General features: G+C 45.5%; 1 protein-coding gene across 1 annotated transcript in view; it reads left to right on the forward strand.

The window, feature by feature from the left end:
* The first annotated feature begins 9486 nt into the window (after nt 1–9486).
* Nucleotides 9487–19200, forward strand: part of LOC126544266 (MARVEL domain-containing protein 1-like) — a 130116-nt gene continuing 120402 nt past the window's right edge. Inside the window, exon 1 of the mRNA XM_072287167.1 lies at nt 9487–9682. The gene's annotated coding sequence lies outside the window, so the exon portion shown is untranslated. The remainder of the gene's footprint in view (nt 9683–19200) is intronic.

A 19200-nucleotide genomic window follows, 5' to 3' on the forward strand; every position in this document is an offset into this window, starting at 1 on the left:
CTCTTGAAGGTGAAGCTTAAGCGTCCTCCAATTTTTTGCTCTTTACATTCGCGCTCCTGTCTTTTTGCCGTCTCCCTCTCCTCAATGGTCTCAAGGCATTCCGACAGCTCGTCATCCTCAGCTTCTAACTCAAGAATAGTCCTTAGCAGTTCTGGTTTTCTGAGTTTGTCTGAGACATCCAGACCCAACTCTCTTGCAAGCTCCAGCAATTTCGGTTTGCGCAACGACTTCCAGTCCATGGCTGCTCTGAATGCTGCTTTCTCTATTGCCTACTATTGTCTTGCCGCAAACTAACCCGGCAGCAACGACAACCACAATTACCAGCTCTGTTTCTGACACTAACAAAAGTCTGGCAAAACTCAGAAGAAGAAAGTCCCGCACTCACCAAACATCGCAGCCAAGAATTCAGCGTAGTCGTTCTGCTGCAGGCAACCAGTCATCACACAGGGCTCGTTGCACTGCTCCCGGATGGTCGTTGTGCTGCTCAGCATGCAGTCGACCGCATATCTTCGCTGCTGGCCTCCGTTGTCGCGTTCTCACCGCTGGCAACCAGTTGTTGCAAATGGGTCGCAAGCCCCAAGGGTAGCGTTGGCCTGGCGGCCTGGGGCACAGCTGGAAGCATCCGAAGGTCCTGGCAAAGGATGAGTCGACTGCTAACAGAACAACTTGTTTATTCTAGCATCGCAAAAGAGCGGCCGGTCAGGTCGACCGAAGTGGAGAAACGGGAGACCACGTTACTCGACTGAGTAAATCGAAGCTTCTCTCTTGGCGTCCGGGGGCAGCTGCTTTTATACTCTCGGAGTCGAGGGCAAGAAGGAACGGCTCGGATGAGGCGCACGTGACGGCGGCGCACGGACACTTTGTGACAAGAAGTGACGTATCCGCCGGGCCGGCGCCGGTCAGACCTCCTCGCTTCACCGTTGGGGAGCTCCTCTCCCCGGCTGCCGCGCTTTGACAAGCGTGGGCACCAACATGCACACACGCACGCACGCACACACGAAGACACGTGGCATGGAAACATGCCTGGACGCGCTTGGCAGGAGGCGTTGCGGCAGCGCTGAACTGGCCAAAATGTCCGCCGCTTTGAACGAAGCCCCGGCGTCCGTTGCATCCGCGCCGGCTATACCGCACGTCGGAGGCGAAACGTAACAGATGAAAGCGTGAGAAGAAAAGCTAGTGCCGGCAAGATAGGCTATGCGGCGGCGACGGCTACGATATGGCGCCAGGGTAGCTCGCGTCGTTTGTATGGAAACAAAGCGCTGCATGAGCGGAGGTCCGTCTGCGACGGCTGCTGTAAATTGCGCCCACGCGTCACCCACGCGCTGCTTCTCGCGATCTCCTGATTAGCGAGGCAGTCGCGCCACACTTCGCGCCGTTTGAAATGTGCCGCACCAGACAAATTGTCTGCGCCAGCTACGCTACTCACAGCGTTCTCTTCCAAATATAAACCGTGTACCTATATAATCATAATCGAAAATATTCACACGTGAAATGAAAACATGTAGAGAGCTGCGCTCAAGAGCGAGAGAGAGAGAGAAAGCAAGGACAGGAAAGGTAGGGAGGTCAACCAGAAGATCATCCGGTTTGCTACCCTACACTGGGGGTGGGGGAAATGGGAATAGAAAGAGGGAAAAGGGAGAGAGTCAGCACGCTTCTATTCTGACCGCACATCTCAGATCGCTCTTGCTGTTATAGCTCGCATTTTTGCTTTATTAAGTAAAGATTTTGAGGATTTATAAGGTGTTGTCAATGCAAAACTTAGTGATTTGTCTGGCGCACCGGGAACCCTGTAGATTGTAGTAGATACAGCAACCTTCATCTTGTTTGTGTCTAGATATATAGACACAAACAAGATGATGTGAAACAGCTTCAGAAAGAAGTAGGTGAAACTAAGGAATCTTTAGAATACGCGAGTAAAAAGTCATAGCCACTAAGCAACTAATACGCGAGTAAAACACCATAGCCACTAAGCAACTTCGGCGGATAACTCATCATGGCGTACATATCGTAGCATGATGCCAACTTGATCACATCGAATGCTGCGGGTTTCTTTGCAATTCGTGCGAACGCCCGCAGTTTGCTTAAAACATACACAAAAATGTCGGCCTTCCTTGGCTCTTTTGGTTGTACGTTCTCGATTATTGGTCTATCTGAAACGTGGCTTTCAGCTGATGATAAGGACCTCTACGGTCTGTCAGGTTGTGCATGCGAGTATCGCCATCGTGACGGTGATCCATAAGGAGACTTTTCCATCTACGCTGTGAATGGTTTATCACACACGAGACGTCACGACCTTAATCTAAACATCCCTAGGCGTGAGTTCGTTTGGATAGAATTTGGCCCGCTTTCAATTACTGACAACCACTAGAAACTCGTCTGTGGTTCCATCTGTCGTTCTCCTTCATCTGATTATTCCAGCTTTCTCACTGAACTTTCAGTCATACTGCATCAACTTTCTAGGGAAAATGAAAATGTATTGATTCTAGGTGATATTAACATAAATTTAGTAGAAGATTCTCATATCGTGACAAAAGACTACGTCACCTGCATCTATAGGTATGGCTACCAGTGTCTTATAACTGATTGTACAACGCTATGCAAACCGAGGTTCACAGTCTTTAATAGACCACATTATCTCTAATTTCACCATGCACGCTCAAGTTGATGTTATTTAAACTAATATTAAGCACCATTACCCCACATTTCAGTGCACTAGCAAATCTATTTCTCAAGTAAATTTGATAAAATTGAATACGCTAAAATTACTGAAGATGCAGACTGGTCAACAGTTCTCAATGCTTTAGATTCTGAATCTGCGTTAACTGAACTTACCCACATTATTAATACAGTCTTGAAGTCATGCACTATACCGTCCTGTTCTCAAAGCAGCGTTGTCATGCTTCCCTTTGCCCTTGCTATAAAAATTATATGTTGCATTCTTTAAGATAAAAGGACAACCTGTACAAAAAACCAAGCGGCAACCTTTCAACAGCGCCTTATAGCACGATATGAGCATTTTTCAAACACCTTATCCACACTTCTTAAACATGCGAAGCACAGTTATTATGAAGACCGAATTCAATGGTGATGGGTGGTGTTTTATGGCGCAAGAGCCAGATGTCCATGGCTACAGAGCGCCATGACAAGTGGTAATGTTATCGATGAATTGCGGATAGCGGGGACAATGAATTCTTTATGATAGATGTGACATGGCTACAAAAGGGCCTAACACCTGTCGCTGTAAATGGCGTAAAATATATAGGTACTAAATTATTACACTGACTAGCTAGTGATGTGGGCTATGGCAATTGGGTTTCGTTAAAAACATGACGAAACAAAACATAACAATGACACTAGAGCTTCAAGAAACCCCTTGCATACAAGGACTGTTAATCGTGTGCTAAAATAACCTGGCGAAATGATTTTCAGAGTGTCTGTTACAGCTAAAAACTCTAGGACTAATTTCAGGTTAAAAGGCGGTTCATTGCTAAGGAAAAATGTCGGATGAAGGGGTATATTTTCGCGATATCCAGAAAGGAAATACTTTTTCCTCTCTGCTTCTATTGCAAGGCATTGAATAAGAACATGCAGGACTGTGAGAATATTGCTGCACTTACTACAAGTCGGAGGATCCCCCCCAGTCAAGAGGTAAGAGTGAGTACCGTAGGTGTGTCCTATTCTTAATCGGCAAACAAGTACATCCTTGTACCGTGCTGTTTTCTCACTTATCCAGTTCTCTAATATCGCTTTTATCATGTGTAGCTTATTCAATGCTTGTGTATCCCACTCTCCTTGCCAATGATTATTCAGTTTACGACGTAGAAAAGACTTTAGGTCTGTGGCAGGGATGGGGACATTACCATCTGTGTCGCTAAAGCTCACTAACGTAGCGTTTTCGTCAACAGCTACGTTGCCATTTATACCTTTATGGCCAGGTACCCAGCATAAGACAATCGCTTGGTTGCATTTATATGCGGAGCACAACAAGCTATACAGTTCATTCAATACGGAGGCCTTATGTTTTCGTAGGCTAATTAGGGCGCTTACGACACTTAATGAGTATGCGAAGACAACAGCCTTAGTGACATTTGTGAGCATTATGTGTTGATTAGCCCCAGAGCATAGCGTATGCTTCCGCTGTAAAGATACTGGTGTGTGGGTTTAGTGCTCCAGATGTTGAAAATGAGGGTCCGAGAGCTGCGTAAGCAACACCACCAGGAGACTTCGAAGCATCTGTGTAAAATTCATCACAGGAATACTTCTTAAGTTCGAGAAAATGCGATTGTATGTGAGCCTCAGGTGCTCGTTTCGATATTTATAAGAAAGAGATGTCACATTGGATAGTTTGCCACTTGCAAGGCGGTGGAAGCCGAATAGGAGCCATTATGACATTCTCTAAAAGAGAGACCCCTGCTTTTTCTGAGAGTGCTTCCAACTGGGGGGGGGGGGGGGAGCGGCAGAGGAGGCCGGATGGCTGGGCGGTTACGAAACAGCCCGGCAGTGTACAAGTCGCGAATAGTAAAATGACACGGATGTTGAATATCTATTTTAAGTTTCATGGCGTAGGGCGAAAGTTAAATATGCCCTTTGTAGATATGGAGACCATTCGTTGGATTCAACGTACAGGCTTTCTACAGGACTAGTCCTGAAAGCACCTGTAGCAAGACGGATACCCAAGTGGTGATACGAATCTAGCATCTTCAAGGCACTAGGCGTAGCAGGGTTATAGACTATGGCTCCGTAGTCAAGGCGTGATTGTATCAGACTTTTATATAACCTCAAGAGCTATACAGCTTCTATATAACTTCTGTCACTTCCCTGGGATATGCGGGACAAGAGCTTCAGTAGATTCATTGTCTTCATGTACTTCGCTTTCAGATATTTCAAGTGGGGGATAAATGCTAATTTAGAGCCTAAAATGAGGCCCAAAAATATATGTTCATGGCTCGCAGGGCGCTGCTGTCAATGAAGATAGTTAGCGGGGTCAGGTAATATACCTCTCTTGTTCGAGAAGAGAACACATTTGCTTTTTTGCGGGTTTAATTTAAACCCATTCTCGTCAGCCCACTTTGACAATTTGTTTAGCCCAAGCTGTACATGTCGCTCACAGATGGAAATACATGATTTAAAACCTATTTGTACGTCATCCACATACACAGAATAAAACATTGTGCGTGGCTTGATAGTATGGAGCGAGTTCATTTTTACAACGAATAGAATGCAGCTAAGCACACCACCTTGTGGTAAACCTGTTTCCTGTGTAAATAGACGAGACAGCACATTGCCAACTCTAACACGGAACGTGCGGTTAGACAGGTAACTTTGGATGACATGCAGCAAATCGCCTTGGATTCCCATTTCAGCCAGGTCACGGAGAATTCCGAAGCGCCACGTGGGGCCATATGCCTTCTTCATATCAATAAATACTGTCAAGAACAACTGTTTTATCACGAATATTCGTCTCGATGCGGACAAGGTAATCAGTTGTAGATCTACCTTCCCTGAAACCACGCTGTAGGGGGTCTAATAGTTTGTTACTTTCAAGGAAATGAAGGAGGCGCCGGTTCACCATTTTGTCAAACAATTTACATAGGCAACTTGTCAAGGCTATAGGGCTATAACTGCTGATCGAAGTTGGGTCCTTGCCCTCTTTTAATATTGAAATAATTATTGCTTCTTTCTAGGCGGACGAATGCAGCTGGCAGAGAACACGGAGTTAAATTGGGACAGTAGTGTTTTGTGGGTTTTAGGGTGTAGGTGTAATTTCATACAGTATTCTGTCGCTTCCTGGAGCGGACTTGTTACACTTAGTGCAGCCTGAAATTCCGCCATGTTGAATGGACGGTTGTAAAGTTTGTTTCTATTTCCTGTCCGATTCAGAGGCAGTCGCTCCGCTTGTTGCCGATGTTTCAGAAACGAATCTGAATAGTGGGGCCGTTGAACTAGAGATCTGTTCAAAATGTGCCCCTAGAGAGTCAGCTTGGTCAATAAGTGTGTCTCCTTGTGTATTTACCAATGGTAGAGGATGTTCCGCGGCCTTTTATTTTGTTTAGCCAGTTCCAGGCTTTTTTTCATGTGTATTTGAATTATATCTAGAGATGTATTGTTGCCAGCTGTCCCTTTTGGCACGACTGCGCGTTCTTCTACCTCTGACTTTATTTTCTTGAAGCTTATCAAGTTATCAGTAGTTGGAGAGTCGCGAAGCTGACTGCAAGCCTTGTTTTGATTTTTTTGAGATTCCTTACACTCTTCATTCCACCTGGGAATACGCCATTTAGAGGGCGATCCATTAGTTTCATGAATACATATTGACACAGCATGCATCAGTTATAAACGCCGTCAAATATGACACTGCGTCATCGATAGGGAGAGTACTGATGTCATCCCAGATCAAATGTGTCAGCGCTCTGTATCGTTTCCAGTCGGCACAGTCGACCTTCCAACAGGGCAGATGTGGAGAACACTTATCGCCTTTTGTTAATTTTAAGACAATTGGGAAATGGTCACTCCCATATAGATTTTTGATTACGTTCCACTCCACGTATGGTATGAGTGTACCTGATGTGATGCTTATATCTATGCATGAGAACGTTTTGTTTGCCACGCTGTAGAATGTGGGCTCTTTCTTATTCAGTAAGCATGCACTTGTAGAGAAGGGGAATTTTCTAATAAGCGCCCTTTCGCATCACAAAGAGAATCTCCCCAGAGGGTATTATGTGCATATAAATCGCCTACTATAATGTAAGATTCGGGGAGTTCTGCGATAAAGCTCTGGAATTCTGTTTTGGAAAGTTGATAGCGGGGCGGGAGGTAGAGAGAACTTATTGTTACTACCTTATCAAACAGCACGCGTTTCTGATTGCAACTGCTTCAAGGGGCGTCTGTAACTTCAAATCCTGGCAGGCGACACCCTTATCTACGATTATGGCCACACCGCCCGACGAGGTGAGAGCATTATTGCGGCCTTTGTGGTAAATCGCATATTGCACCAGAAAATTTGTGTGTGTAGAATCGAGGTGTATTTCTTGCACACACACAGTACCCTTGGATTAAACTTATCTAGGAGTTCCTTTATATCATCGAGATTCTGGAGTATATAGACCTCTCACATTTCAATATATTATCTGTGTAGCCATATTCGAAGTGTTTTGTGCTGTGTGTCAAGAAATATTCGTTGAGTTAGCTGACGAGACTTTCCCGGGCCCCGTGATACGTGATTTTCTTTTTTCTTGGCGCGCTCCACGGAGCTACGCCGTTCCTTCGGCGTCTGAGACGCCGGAGTAGTGCTGCTTGCATCCATCGCCTCTTCAGAGGCGCTGGATGACGGCCGCTCGGCGGGCACACTAGGGGTTTTTCTGGGCCTGTCTGCGCGGGAAGGGGCCCTGGGACCTGCAGGCCCGGAGGTCTGCTGGTCATTCTTGGCTAGGGGCGGAGCAGGGCTTGCTGTTCCTGCCCGGGAGGCTGATGGCGTAACCGTCGTCACACTCCGTGTGACTTGGGCGGCCGCCAAAGGATGTGGCACTGCCCCCTTGCGCGCCACATCAATGTAGGAAGGACTGGACTGACTGTGTAGAGAGAAACACTTACGTGCCTCTGGGAGAGATAGGTTAAGTATGACTTTAAGTTCTATGATTTCTTTCTCTTTCTTCCACGAGATGCACGATCGGGAGTAGGCGGGGTGATCTCCTTCACAGTTGGCACAGCGGCTTGCTGAAGTGCAGATGTCAGAAGCGTGTTCAGAAGAACTACACTTAGCACAAGCAGCACGTCCTCTGCAGTTCTGCGACCCATGCCCAAAGCGCTGACACTTGAAGCATCGACGCGGATTTCGGATATACAGCATGACACGAAGCTTACAGTAACCGGTTTCTATTGATTCGGCTAAACTACTGCTTCCGAAAGTAATGCTCATGTGCTTGGTCGGTTTTGCTTGTCATCTCGCCTTATGATTATTCTTTGTACCTTAACGACGTTCTGCTCTTGCCATACTTCAAGTAATTCACTTTCACTGAGTTCGTAAAGGTTATCTTCCGAGATGACATCACGTACTGTATTCATCGACCTGTGTGGGCCCACTGAACTGGAATGTCTCCAAATGCTACGAGTTTTGAGAATTTGTCATACTGCGGTTTGTCGCGAACTTCAAGAAGAAGATCGCCGCTTCCCATCTTCGTTACTCTATAATCTGCGCCGATTGCTTCCGTGAGGGATTTGACTGCAACAAATGGGGAGATCGTTCGGACTGTCTTAGTTTCGTGTTGGCTGTGTACAACGTGGTACTTCTGAAAAGAATGTTTCGTTTCTATGAAAAAACTGAATGTTTCATCGGTGCGCCCCCTTTTCAGGGAGCGATCAGGTAGGGGGAGGGAAGCATTTGCCATATAAAATTGGAAAATTCGGGGCAATGGTAGCCACCCACCACCGAGCCCAACAAGGGGACGCTACAAGGTTGCTAGAATACCTGCAGACGCCAGCCATGCATCGTCGCTATAACCTGATATAAGATACCCAAGGTTGGATAATTACATCAGGTTAACCCTTGCCGCCCAGAATACGGAAGTGAAGAGAAGACAGGAAAGATGAAAAGGTGAGAGAGAAAGACCAAGATTGGAGAGGAGGACAGGAAAAGGTGACTGCCGATTTCCTAAATGTGGGTCAGTCTGGAGGTGCAGTCTGTGTGAAGCAGAGGCCAATGAGGTGTGTTGCCTCCGCCGGGGGGGCCTTACAGGTCCGAACACCCGGCATCAGCTCAACCCCCAGGATCGTCCTTTCCCCAGACACGGCTAAGCCACGCAGGCTACGCGCGGGAGGGTCCAACCCTCATGTGCTCGTGTACGTGGTGTCGCAACACACCAAACCCCTGCTGACACAGACGCCCCTCCGGGGAAGACCAAATTCAACAATGCGGTAATAATACTAGAACAAAATGGCAGTTGGTAAATGAATTCTTAAACAATGCTGATTCACATTAACCGATTACATCAGTATATATAAATGGTGCGGTCATAACATCGCCGAATGAGATAGCTGATGCCTTCAGGGATTACTTTTCGGCACATAATACCCTCCATCACAGTCCTGATTTTTCTCATTCGTTCTCCCGTCAACCAAAATCTTTTTTTTCTTCCCCCCCTTAACCCTGACGAAATTATATTATATTATCAACCCTTAATTGTATGGCGTACTATAACCGAAATTGCTTCTGCCCTATTGAAACGTGATTCATCATTATCGTGCGCTTCAGTTGTGCACTCCTCAGTCAGTTCAAAACAAACTGAAGTGTAATAAAAAATCAACGTTCTCCAAAACCGTTCTGAAGTAAGCTGCTAATAAAACGGAACTTTATCCACAGGTGAAACCCAATTAGATATGTGTGCTAATTCTTTCGTCATTCATTCCTGCATCGGTCGTCAGAGCGCGGCAAGTAACCGTTTTCCCCCGAACACACAGTGGCACTCATCTTGACGCAGCTGTGGCACGTAAGGCAGGTCGGGCGTTTCCGAAGAACAAGCTTCACGAGCTGCGCGTCTCACTGCAGCTGCGTTGGCTCGCTCGGCCCGGCGGGGCCTCACCATATGTTCAGGTTCTATTTCCATAAGCGAACTACGCGTTCACTCTCGCTGGTCTATCGCCTCGGCTATGAACCGGCGAGTCCTCTGCACAGAGGCCACCGCTGCAGTTGGTGAGTAGCCGAATATATATAGCCTACGTACCGGCTAGTGGCAACAACAGTCTCCGACAGCATACCGAGCCGAGGCTTCGATGAGAGAACGATAATTGAAAGAAATGTGTTACTTAAATTCGCTAATGTTGTTGGCGTTTCTCAGAGAGACTACTGCAGCACAAGCCGTGCGCATGATATGACGTAAGGTTGTGCATCTTCACCCTGCCGCTGTGTCCAATGTCCCCTAAGCGGTGCGCATGTCTACTAGAATTCTTACGCATCACCAGGTAAAATTCAGGTGCGCCTTTCTTTTTTTCTCATGTGCTGAATGGGGAGGTACATCGCTGTTGCACTCATTCAGTGGGCATCACGATGCCGCTGACTGTGTGACATTCCGTTCTCTAAATTGCTTCTATTCCCTCTGCCACTGCGAGAGATTGGTGGGAGCGTCACTGCAACGGAGTGTCATCCATCGTGGCGTGGAAGTGTTGCACGGAGGCGGCTTAGCGTACTTGCTAAAGGCGTGGCTTCGGCCAGCCACGCAATATTGCTTTTGACTAGTAATGAGAGCCGTGAGAAGAAAATACTTCCTGGTGCTGCTACTAGGTTCCGCTTATAGCACGACAACTGAATAGCTGCCATTCCACTCACTCCTATGTAGAACCCGAATGTAGAGTTTTTGGTTTCAAAGTCACCGCGCGAGTTCCCAAGGCCTTGTCACAGCTGGCCTCTGTGTCTGGACTCCTGCATGTAGCCCGCTTAATACTAAAGACAGAAATAACTTTTGAACCTGCCGCTAAATATGTGGAATATGTTTCTACTGCTATATTGCAATCTTATGTCGCACCTATACAAGTTAACAATTTGCAAGTGCGTTATGTAGACACGCGTAGCTACTTTAGTTGACGACCTATAGGGCCACCTAACCAGGAGATACAGAAAGCGAGAGAGGCATAAAGGAGAGATGCCTCGACCTGCACCACCAGGAGATACACTGGAAAAATTATATAGTCCAGTGGTTCTAAGTTTAACTAGAGCTATGGAGCACCCAGATTTCAAGGCAGGGATACCAGTATACGCGACCACGCGAAGGCACCGGCAACGCGTGAAGTGGCTTAATTCTGAACTTTTGGAAGAAGGCTGTACTATTCTTTCGCCTTTCCTGCGCGACGTTTTGATTTTATAACTAGTGGTGTTCATCGTTGAGAACGATCATTTGGTCCTGCCGTCGCTTCAATGTCGAAAGGAAGACTTTGCTTGACAACTTGCAAACAGGAGGCTTTCCAAACGCGTGTGTGAAACAGATATTTTTTTCCGAAGGACCGAGGATGGCGCGTCAGGATGTCTTGTGCCTTCTACTTGCGTATCTACGTGACACCGAACTTCTGGACACATGGTAACACGTTTCTGAACATCAGAAGAGACGCACAGGTGACGCAATTTCCAGTCTAGACTGGCAGGCCAACACCGCCTGTAGCAAACAGAACCAACCAACCAACCAACCAAAGTTACGTCGCAATTTAAATCTAATATTATATCCGACGTTCTCATTTAGGGGCGACAAATTTTCTTTAGCCGATAGCGTGAACATCCATCATTTTCGTGCGTGCATCTGATAAATCTGAAGAAAGGCTCTTCAAAAATAAAACTAATAAATTTCAAATACGTCGCTATGAATAGCTCTTGAATTGTACAAAATTTGTGCAGCGCAATAAAAACGAAGACAGAAAAGGAACGCAGAAACGGCATTGACTGGCGCTATCCCGCGCCAGCCCATGATTGAACAGCGCCAGCCCATGTCGTTCAATCCCAGCAATTCCGGACATCGACTCTAGTTCACCGCTTTTACACCACGTGGTGTACAGACCTTCCACATTCAACATTCACGCGATGACGCATGCAGGGTACTGAACGAAAACAGAATACGCATTAAAAAAAATAGCAGGATCACGCAACAGCTTTCACCGCCGAGCGCGAATCGGGAATCGCAGATCTGATAACCGCCGCACGTATAACGAGTGGCCGGCTGGTTAATTGTGAATGAGCAGTTTGTTGCGATTGGGCGTACAAGAGGCTCTGTCGCGCTTCGAGAAGACGAGTGCAGAATATTGAGCAAGCGACGTCTCCATCCCATACTTCGTCCAACTTTTTTGTCCGATTGGATTGTTGTGCGGCTTCATCGGATTGTTCTTTAAAAACCAGCTGTTCACATTACAAGCACTGCAGCGAGAAGGTTGTTTTCTCGCTGCAGTGCTTCTAATGTGAAAAGCTCATTTTTAAAGAATAATCCAAGCTTGCAAAATGGTGGTGGGCGCGTGTTTCAGGATATGCAGATGCAGGACTTGACGCCTTAATCTCGGTTGACCTCCCCGTCATGCTCACTTGCCACGGACAGATTTCTTTATATTTTTTTTCTTTTTGCATAGGTAACGTGCACAAGTCGAGTACCTTTTCTGAGGGTTTGGTAAGCGATGGTAGTAAAGGCAGAAATTTCTCTGTATTTGGTTAATGTTCAAAGACTTGCTTCACTGAAGGGTTTCAAGTAAGGCACATTAGTTTGAACCTGGAATAGTTCCTTTCTTTTCGCAAGATCGCACCCAAGAAAGACGTCCGAAGTAATTTATTTCCTTATGTACACGGGCAACGCTGTGGCGCGCCCTCGCTTCATAGCTAAGCATTGGTGAAACCGTAATAAAACGGAATATAGGCTGAGGTACACGACCAAATTCATCTCGTTGGCTCAGTGGCTATATGGCCTGCTGCTTTGTATGAGCTCGTGGGTTCATAGCAGATTCTTACGAACGGTTCTTTTTTTTAAAGAAAACATACTACATGCACTTGTATCTTTACGTTGTAGTGAACGCTAAGAAACTCTAGATGCGAATGTTCCTTTGTGTTCATACAAAAGTTTTCATATGTTCAATATGTGACATGGCTCTCAATTTGATGCATGTTGACAGTGAAATTGACATTACGTGGCTTAATTATTGTGACTATGCTTTTTAGAGCGCAGCTCTTAGGCGCCCGTTCCTGCGGCAAGCGTCGGCAAACCCGAGCGCAGCAGAAGGATAAAAAAGCGAACGTGAAGCGCAGTGGAGGATGAAAGACGCGAGGAGGAGAGGGTATGGCGAAAGCGTGAGAAGAAAATCGTAGTGTGGCGACGATGGCTACGAGATGGCGCCAAAGCAGAGCGCGTCGTCTGGGAGGTCTGACTGCGGGGCGGCTGCTGTGAATCGCGCCCACGCGTCAAGCACGCCCTGCGTCTCGCTATCTCCCTATTAGTGAAGAAGTCGAGCCACACTTCGCTCCGTTCGCAACGTGCAGCACGAGACAGATTGTCCGGGCCAGCCAATATATCGCGAAATGAAAACAGGTATACAGCTGCGCTCAAAATTTGCATTAGGGAGTATCGTAATCGCCCGTGAATTTGTTATTTTTTCATTTACCATAAACCAAATCTCAAATCTCCTAGGCGAGTTAGAGTGGACTCTGGGCTTGCGCTTACGTATACTGAGGGATAGTGTCCCTGCATAGGCTATCGCAGTCTTTTTTTTTTCCTCGCGCCACCCGCACCGCCGTTGGCTGGGCGTCATCACGTCGTTGACAAGTGATATAAATCGTTATTCTCGATACAGAGAAGCCAACCTGGCTAAAGCAACGCAGGCATACCGCTTGCTTCAGCTCTTGTGCCATTGGTATTGGCAAAGGCGCGTTCCGACCGTGGCAGCAGTAGTGCTAGCGCATGCTTACTAAACACTTTTGACAGCTTCGGCCGTAGCAGCGGTCCCACTTTTTCGTGTGTACTGGATCAGTATATGCGCTCACCCTCATCACCACGCAATAACTTATCTGCATCATCTCTGAGCATGATGGGATGCCGCGCATCGGGGCTGCACCAATCGCACGGTAAGCGGGAAAGCTTTTTACGCCGTGCCGTGCCAACGCCATCTTGATAGCGCAAGACCTTTTCATTCCAATCCATGAAGTCATGTTACCTGGCCCGACTGCCATAGAACCTAATGGGGGTGCTCCCGAGTAGGCAACAGTGATTTTGACGTCATCGTTTTCGTCACGCCAGCCTTGTCAATGAAAATTTCGGGCTAGGTATCGTGACTTCATAGATCGGAGTAAAGATGCCTTGCGCTATCTAGGTGGTGTTGGCCGTGCAGACAGACCGTTGTTGTCTACAACAGTTATTGCGTATATGGGCCGCGCGACAGGGATATCGCTTTAAAACCCACCGCACTTCTACATGCCATATGAATCTCTGAAGTAAACCTTCGCTATTATAGGGTCCACAATCCAATGTTAAAATACGCCGAGTTTGGCAACGTCATAGTGCACAGCTATCGCTTTAAAATTAGCCTTCATTTAAATATTCCGCGCCAACCTCCGTCGTATTCAATAACCCTCGCATTGCAATGGCAGCCCCCATTGAGTTTCGCTAACCTTCAGAGAAGCAACCGCATAACCATACACTCATAGGATACACAAGGCGACAGCTATAGCTTTGACATTTTATTTAATGTTCGGCACACATTTACGCAAATTTAGCATAGATCATAATCGTAACTGACGCCACGTATCATCGGCTCATTAACTTCCACCGATTCTTCACCAAAAGTGATAAAGCTATAAGAGTGAAATACACCACCAACCACGATGGGTAAGAGTCTAATAAAGCTATTCACTTTAGAAGCTTTCGCATTGAGAATGAAGCATTCACACGGAATAAATAGAGTGTGTGACATTAAGGAAAAGGCAGTTGACAGAAGCGATACGGCGTGTTCCCCCTCCATGTCTGAGTTGGACCCTCACCGCCCGTAATTCGGCCGGCCGCATGCTGCAGCCTGTACTGTCATTGCTTGAAGCGCCTACTGCGTCACGGCGCGAGGCGAGTTCTTCCCCCTCGCAAGAAACTGACGTGGTTCCTGCGCGTGCTAGGAGTGCCTTTTACAGCGAAGCTGTTTACCTCTAGCCCCCATATGCATTCCTCGCATGCGTTCCCAGGGGGGTACCCGGGGCGGCTTACGTCCGTATCGGGGACACGGCGCGTGTACAGGAGTGGAAACGAGTAGAGGGGGCAAGTGTGTGTGGCGACAGGGCTGCAGCAATGGAGACGGGTAATAGGAGAAGGGGAAAGAGTGTGATGACGGTGCCTACGCATGTGGCCTGCGCTTCTGTGGTTATGACGTCACGCGCGTCGGAGGTGCCGGTGCGGCTACAGCAGCGGTTGCACCAGATGCATAGGAGGTGCGGTGACCGCGGCGGTGCTTGTAGCGGCGTAGTGTGGTGGCGCTGCTGTAGTATGACGTAATACATGATATATATATATATATATATATATATATACATACATATATAATAGTCATATCATAAGAAGCCAACAAACACTAATACCAAAAACAACATAGGGGAAATTACTTGTGCTTAATAAATGAAATAAAGAAACGATAAATTAATGGAAATTAAAGTGGATGAAAAAACAACTTGCCGCAGGTGGGAACCGAACCCACAACCTTCGCATTTCGCGTGCGATGCTCTACCAACTGAGCTACCACGGCGCTGTTTCCCCATCCACTTTCTTGGGTAATTATGTGTCCTAGTAGAACCCTGGGAGTGTTAGCCAGCGCCACCACTCACAGACCTTGGCGGCGGACGTGGAACGTCCTTTTTGCCGCAGGCGTCACGAGAACGTGATCTTTTTGGATGAAGGCAACTGGTCAATAAACCCACATATGCTACCTGAAGGCATCAATGTTGCCGGATTCGAGACCCGCGTTATGTAATCAACGAGAAGAAAGGGGGTTAACCGAGGGGCCCGATTTTTATTAGTCATATCATAAGAAGCCAACAAACACTGACACCAAGGACAACATAGAGGAAATTACTTGTGCTTAATAAATGAAATAAAGAAACGATAAATTAATGGAAATTAAAGTGGATAGATGAAAAAGCAACTTGCCGCAGGTGGGAACCGAACCCACAACCTTCGCATATATATATGTATATATAAACTGGACTGCGCGCGTTAGAGCGCTGCGAGGAACCGGAGATGGCGAGACGGCGCAGAGCGCTCACGCCAGAGGAACAAGCGGCGAGGCGTCGACAGCAGAAACGCGAATACAACCAGTGACAGCGGGAATAATTTATGATTTCATAATGTATGCAGCTCATGTATGCAGCCTAAACAGTTTCGCCGGTAATCTGTCCCAATATTAATGTTGCAGCCCCGTGAATTGTTTTCTTTCCCCTTAACCGCTATCATTAGCGGCATCTAGGTGTTGTTGTTAGTAGTAGTAATAGGAGTGTCTTCACCGCAATTCTTGAAACAAAATGGCAGAATTTTGTGCAATTCTGCGAAGCATTCACTATTGAGGGAGACTTTGCAGCGGCACTTTGTTTCTATTGCAAACTACAGGTTTTCCCCCTCAAATTAATCCAAACACTTGCCGATTTATAGCCAGCGCCAGTGACGTTAATCCAAGCAGAACGTCCTTTCAGAACCTTCATGTTCCGAGTTAAGCAAATTATTGTGAAAATGTTTGGAGTTTAAACCTTTTGTTAAAAAAGAAGTGGAAGTTGGAAGACCAGTAGATTTCCCCCCATGAGACTAACGACAACGTTTGGAGTTCTTTTTTTCCTTTTTGCAATAGCGGCTCACAGATGTCAATTCTAGTAAACAATTACGAGAAAATGTTAGCATGGGATTTTAAGAGAGGTAATGACTCCCGCCCGACATCATTGTGTCCCTCAACTGAAACATCTTAGAGTGATTCAATGATCACTAGGCCCTGGTAGGCTTTGGTCACTAGTGAATTGAAATAGCTTTTTCTGCTAGGCCGTCTGTAGCCTCCAATCGAGCATGTCGACATGAAAGCCAACCAGTAATCACACTGTGAAATAATGAGCAATTACCTAGGCAACTACACCTTATATCTAGCTTATTGAAGTATAGCCACTAATGATCACTAGTTACTAACATACTATGCTAAATTCTATATGTTTTACACACCAGAATGTCATGGATATCAAACGAAATATCAAAACGAATGATTCAACTATGCTTACTGGGAACTGGTACGATTAAGTCAGAGTGAAATGAATCATGTATTTTGCTGGTACAATGGTAAGTTTCATTCATGCAAGTCATCATTGATAACAATCAAAAAGAAGTCATTAAATAAGTATTTCTTTGGTTACCACTGCTGATTGATTACGCCCAATAATTAGTGATCACTAGTGATGCGCTCAGTTCTTTGTTCTTGCACTTTCATATAGCTTAGCGTCATGGATATAAAATGAAAGTCATACAAACGATGATTCGTGTATAATAACTGAGAGATGGTAAGGTTGAATAAGTAGCGATCTTAAGTCGCTTTGTTTAGCTTGACAATGGTAGCCTTCATTCGTGCACGTCATCATTGATATTAATCAAAAAGTGATTACATAAGTATTTCTTTTGTTGCCGTTGCTAACTGACAACGCCCATTGATTAGTCATCCCTAGTGATGCGCCTGGTTGGACGTTATCGTGTTTTCTACAGTATAGCGCCATAGATATAAAATGAAAAGTCACATAAACAGTCATTGAATTACAACTAGGAGATAGTGGCATTGTGTCACTAGCGATCACGAATCACTTTATCTAGTATCGCAGTGTTAGGCTTCATCCATGCACGTCGTCATCTGTATCAATCATGCGGTCATTAAATGAGTATTTTTGGTTGCCATTGGTAATTGATGCTGCCGAGTCATTGGTGATCGCTAATGATACGTTCAGTTCGATATGCTCATACTTTTAAACAGCATAGCGTTACAGATATCGAATGAAAAGTCATAAAAATGTAGATTCGAATTCGATAACTAGGAGATGGTAGGGCTGAATTACTAGTGATCACGAATCACTTTGTTTAGCATGACAATGACAGTCTTTATTCACTGATTGTCACTTCTACGAATAAGTGTCATTATAAAGTTCCATTTTCTGACTATATAGCAGACAGTGTGGAAATACTGATAATCACTAATGATTATGTCCACTTGGGTGTCCTCGACTAGTTACAAATATCAACGTTATGGATATCAAATGAAATGTTTCTTAAAGGGTGAATCAATTATGATAACTGGGAACGAAAAGTTTGAGTCAATAGTGATTACAGATGTGAAGTGTGGGATGGGAAAAGTGGGGAATGAGCTTAAACGGTAATAAGCGTTCTGTTATGTAGGTAAACAACAAGACATATCCAGGAAAGTTGAACATTGTCCTCGCGGCTATCTGTTGAACTTCACGTAACGGGCAGTATTCTTAAAAATGATATTTCGAAACGCCGCCCGAATTTCAACAGCTTTCAGTTAGCAACGTAAGAGGGTCCTTCTAATAACAAAAGTATTTTCAGGACGTATTATTAACTTTCCTGTTGCATTAAAGCAGTGTTTTAACCCTAACCAAAACATTTTTAATAAGCAGCAAAGACTGCAAAAGACCGAACACAAAAACCCTATATGACAGTCACCACCGGAACGTTCAATTTTTTGCTCGAGGTCTCGTTCTTCTATGGTCTCCAAATCACCACGTCGGCCTGTCCGAGAAACTGTTTTCATGCTAAATCGACCCCTGCAAGGTCTTAGGCAGGATTAGCGATCTTAAGTATGAAATCGCCACCGTCGGTGCTATCCAGTGGCCCTTAATGTTATAAACTGGTGCCATCCACGTATCTCGTCTGAGAAGGTATTTTTCGGCTACTTCGTTCACATTCTAACAGTCATGTGACAGCGCCAGTTGAGGAAGACGCCTGTGCATGGAAAACTATCAGAAGTGAAGTTTTTGGGAGCATTTAGCGTACTATCTTGCCTGTCTGCCAGTGCGTCAACACCGGATGTTTCCATGACGGCTTTTAGTAATATTAATAGCTGTATTGAAACAAAAGGACGGTTCCTTCAGAGACATGGCAGCCGCGAGGTGACAGGTGATGTGAAGTATTTAGTCAATATTAAGCAAAACTCTAATAAATAAAGTCTAAACATTTAATTTCAGATGGCTCATTGAATTGACGCAATGCAGTATGAAAGTTAACCTCGGCGTTAGCAATAGAAGCCAAAATGCTCACTTAATTACAGTGCGAATGACACCAATGACGACGTGCAGGAGTCAAATGCAGCATCGCACCCGTAAAATAAAAGATTCATTATCTTTATTGACTTCATCATACCAGTTCCGAGCAGGCCTCACTATTGAATCACTCGTTTTATGACATTTCATTTTTATTCATGACGTTAATGCTGTGTAAAACCGAAAGAACTTAGCATAGTATTTTGGTAACTAGTGATCATTGATGACTATAGTCTCATTAGTTAGCTGTATTGTGTAATTTTATTAATTCTAAGAAAATACTGATTGGTTTCATGAACGTAATGTTCATCTTTCTAAATATCAAATAAAACATGTTGCTATATGCCGAAACTTTAGAAAAAATGGCGCGTGCAGCCGGGCTTAATGTCACTCCATGCAGCCATTCGGTCCGCTGCTTCTTGCAG

The sequence above is a fragment of the Dermacentor andersoni genome, chromosome 1, assembly GCF_023375885.2.
Source record: "Dermacentor andersoni chromosome 1, qqDerAnde1_hic_scaffold, whole genome shotgun sequence".
Taxonomy (NCBI): domain Eukaryota; kingdom Metazoa; phylum Arthropoda; class Arachnida; order Ixodida; family Ixodidae; genus Dermacentor; species Dermacentor andersoni.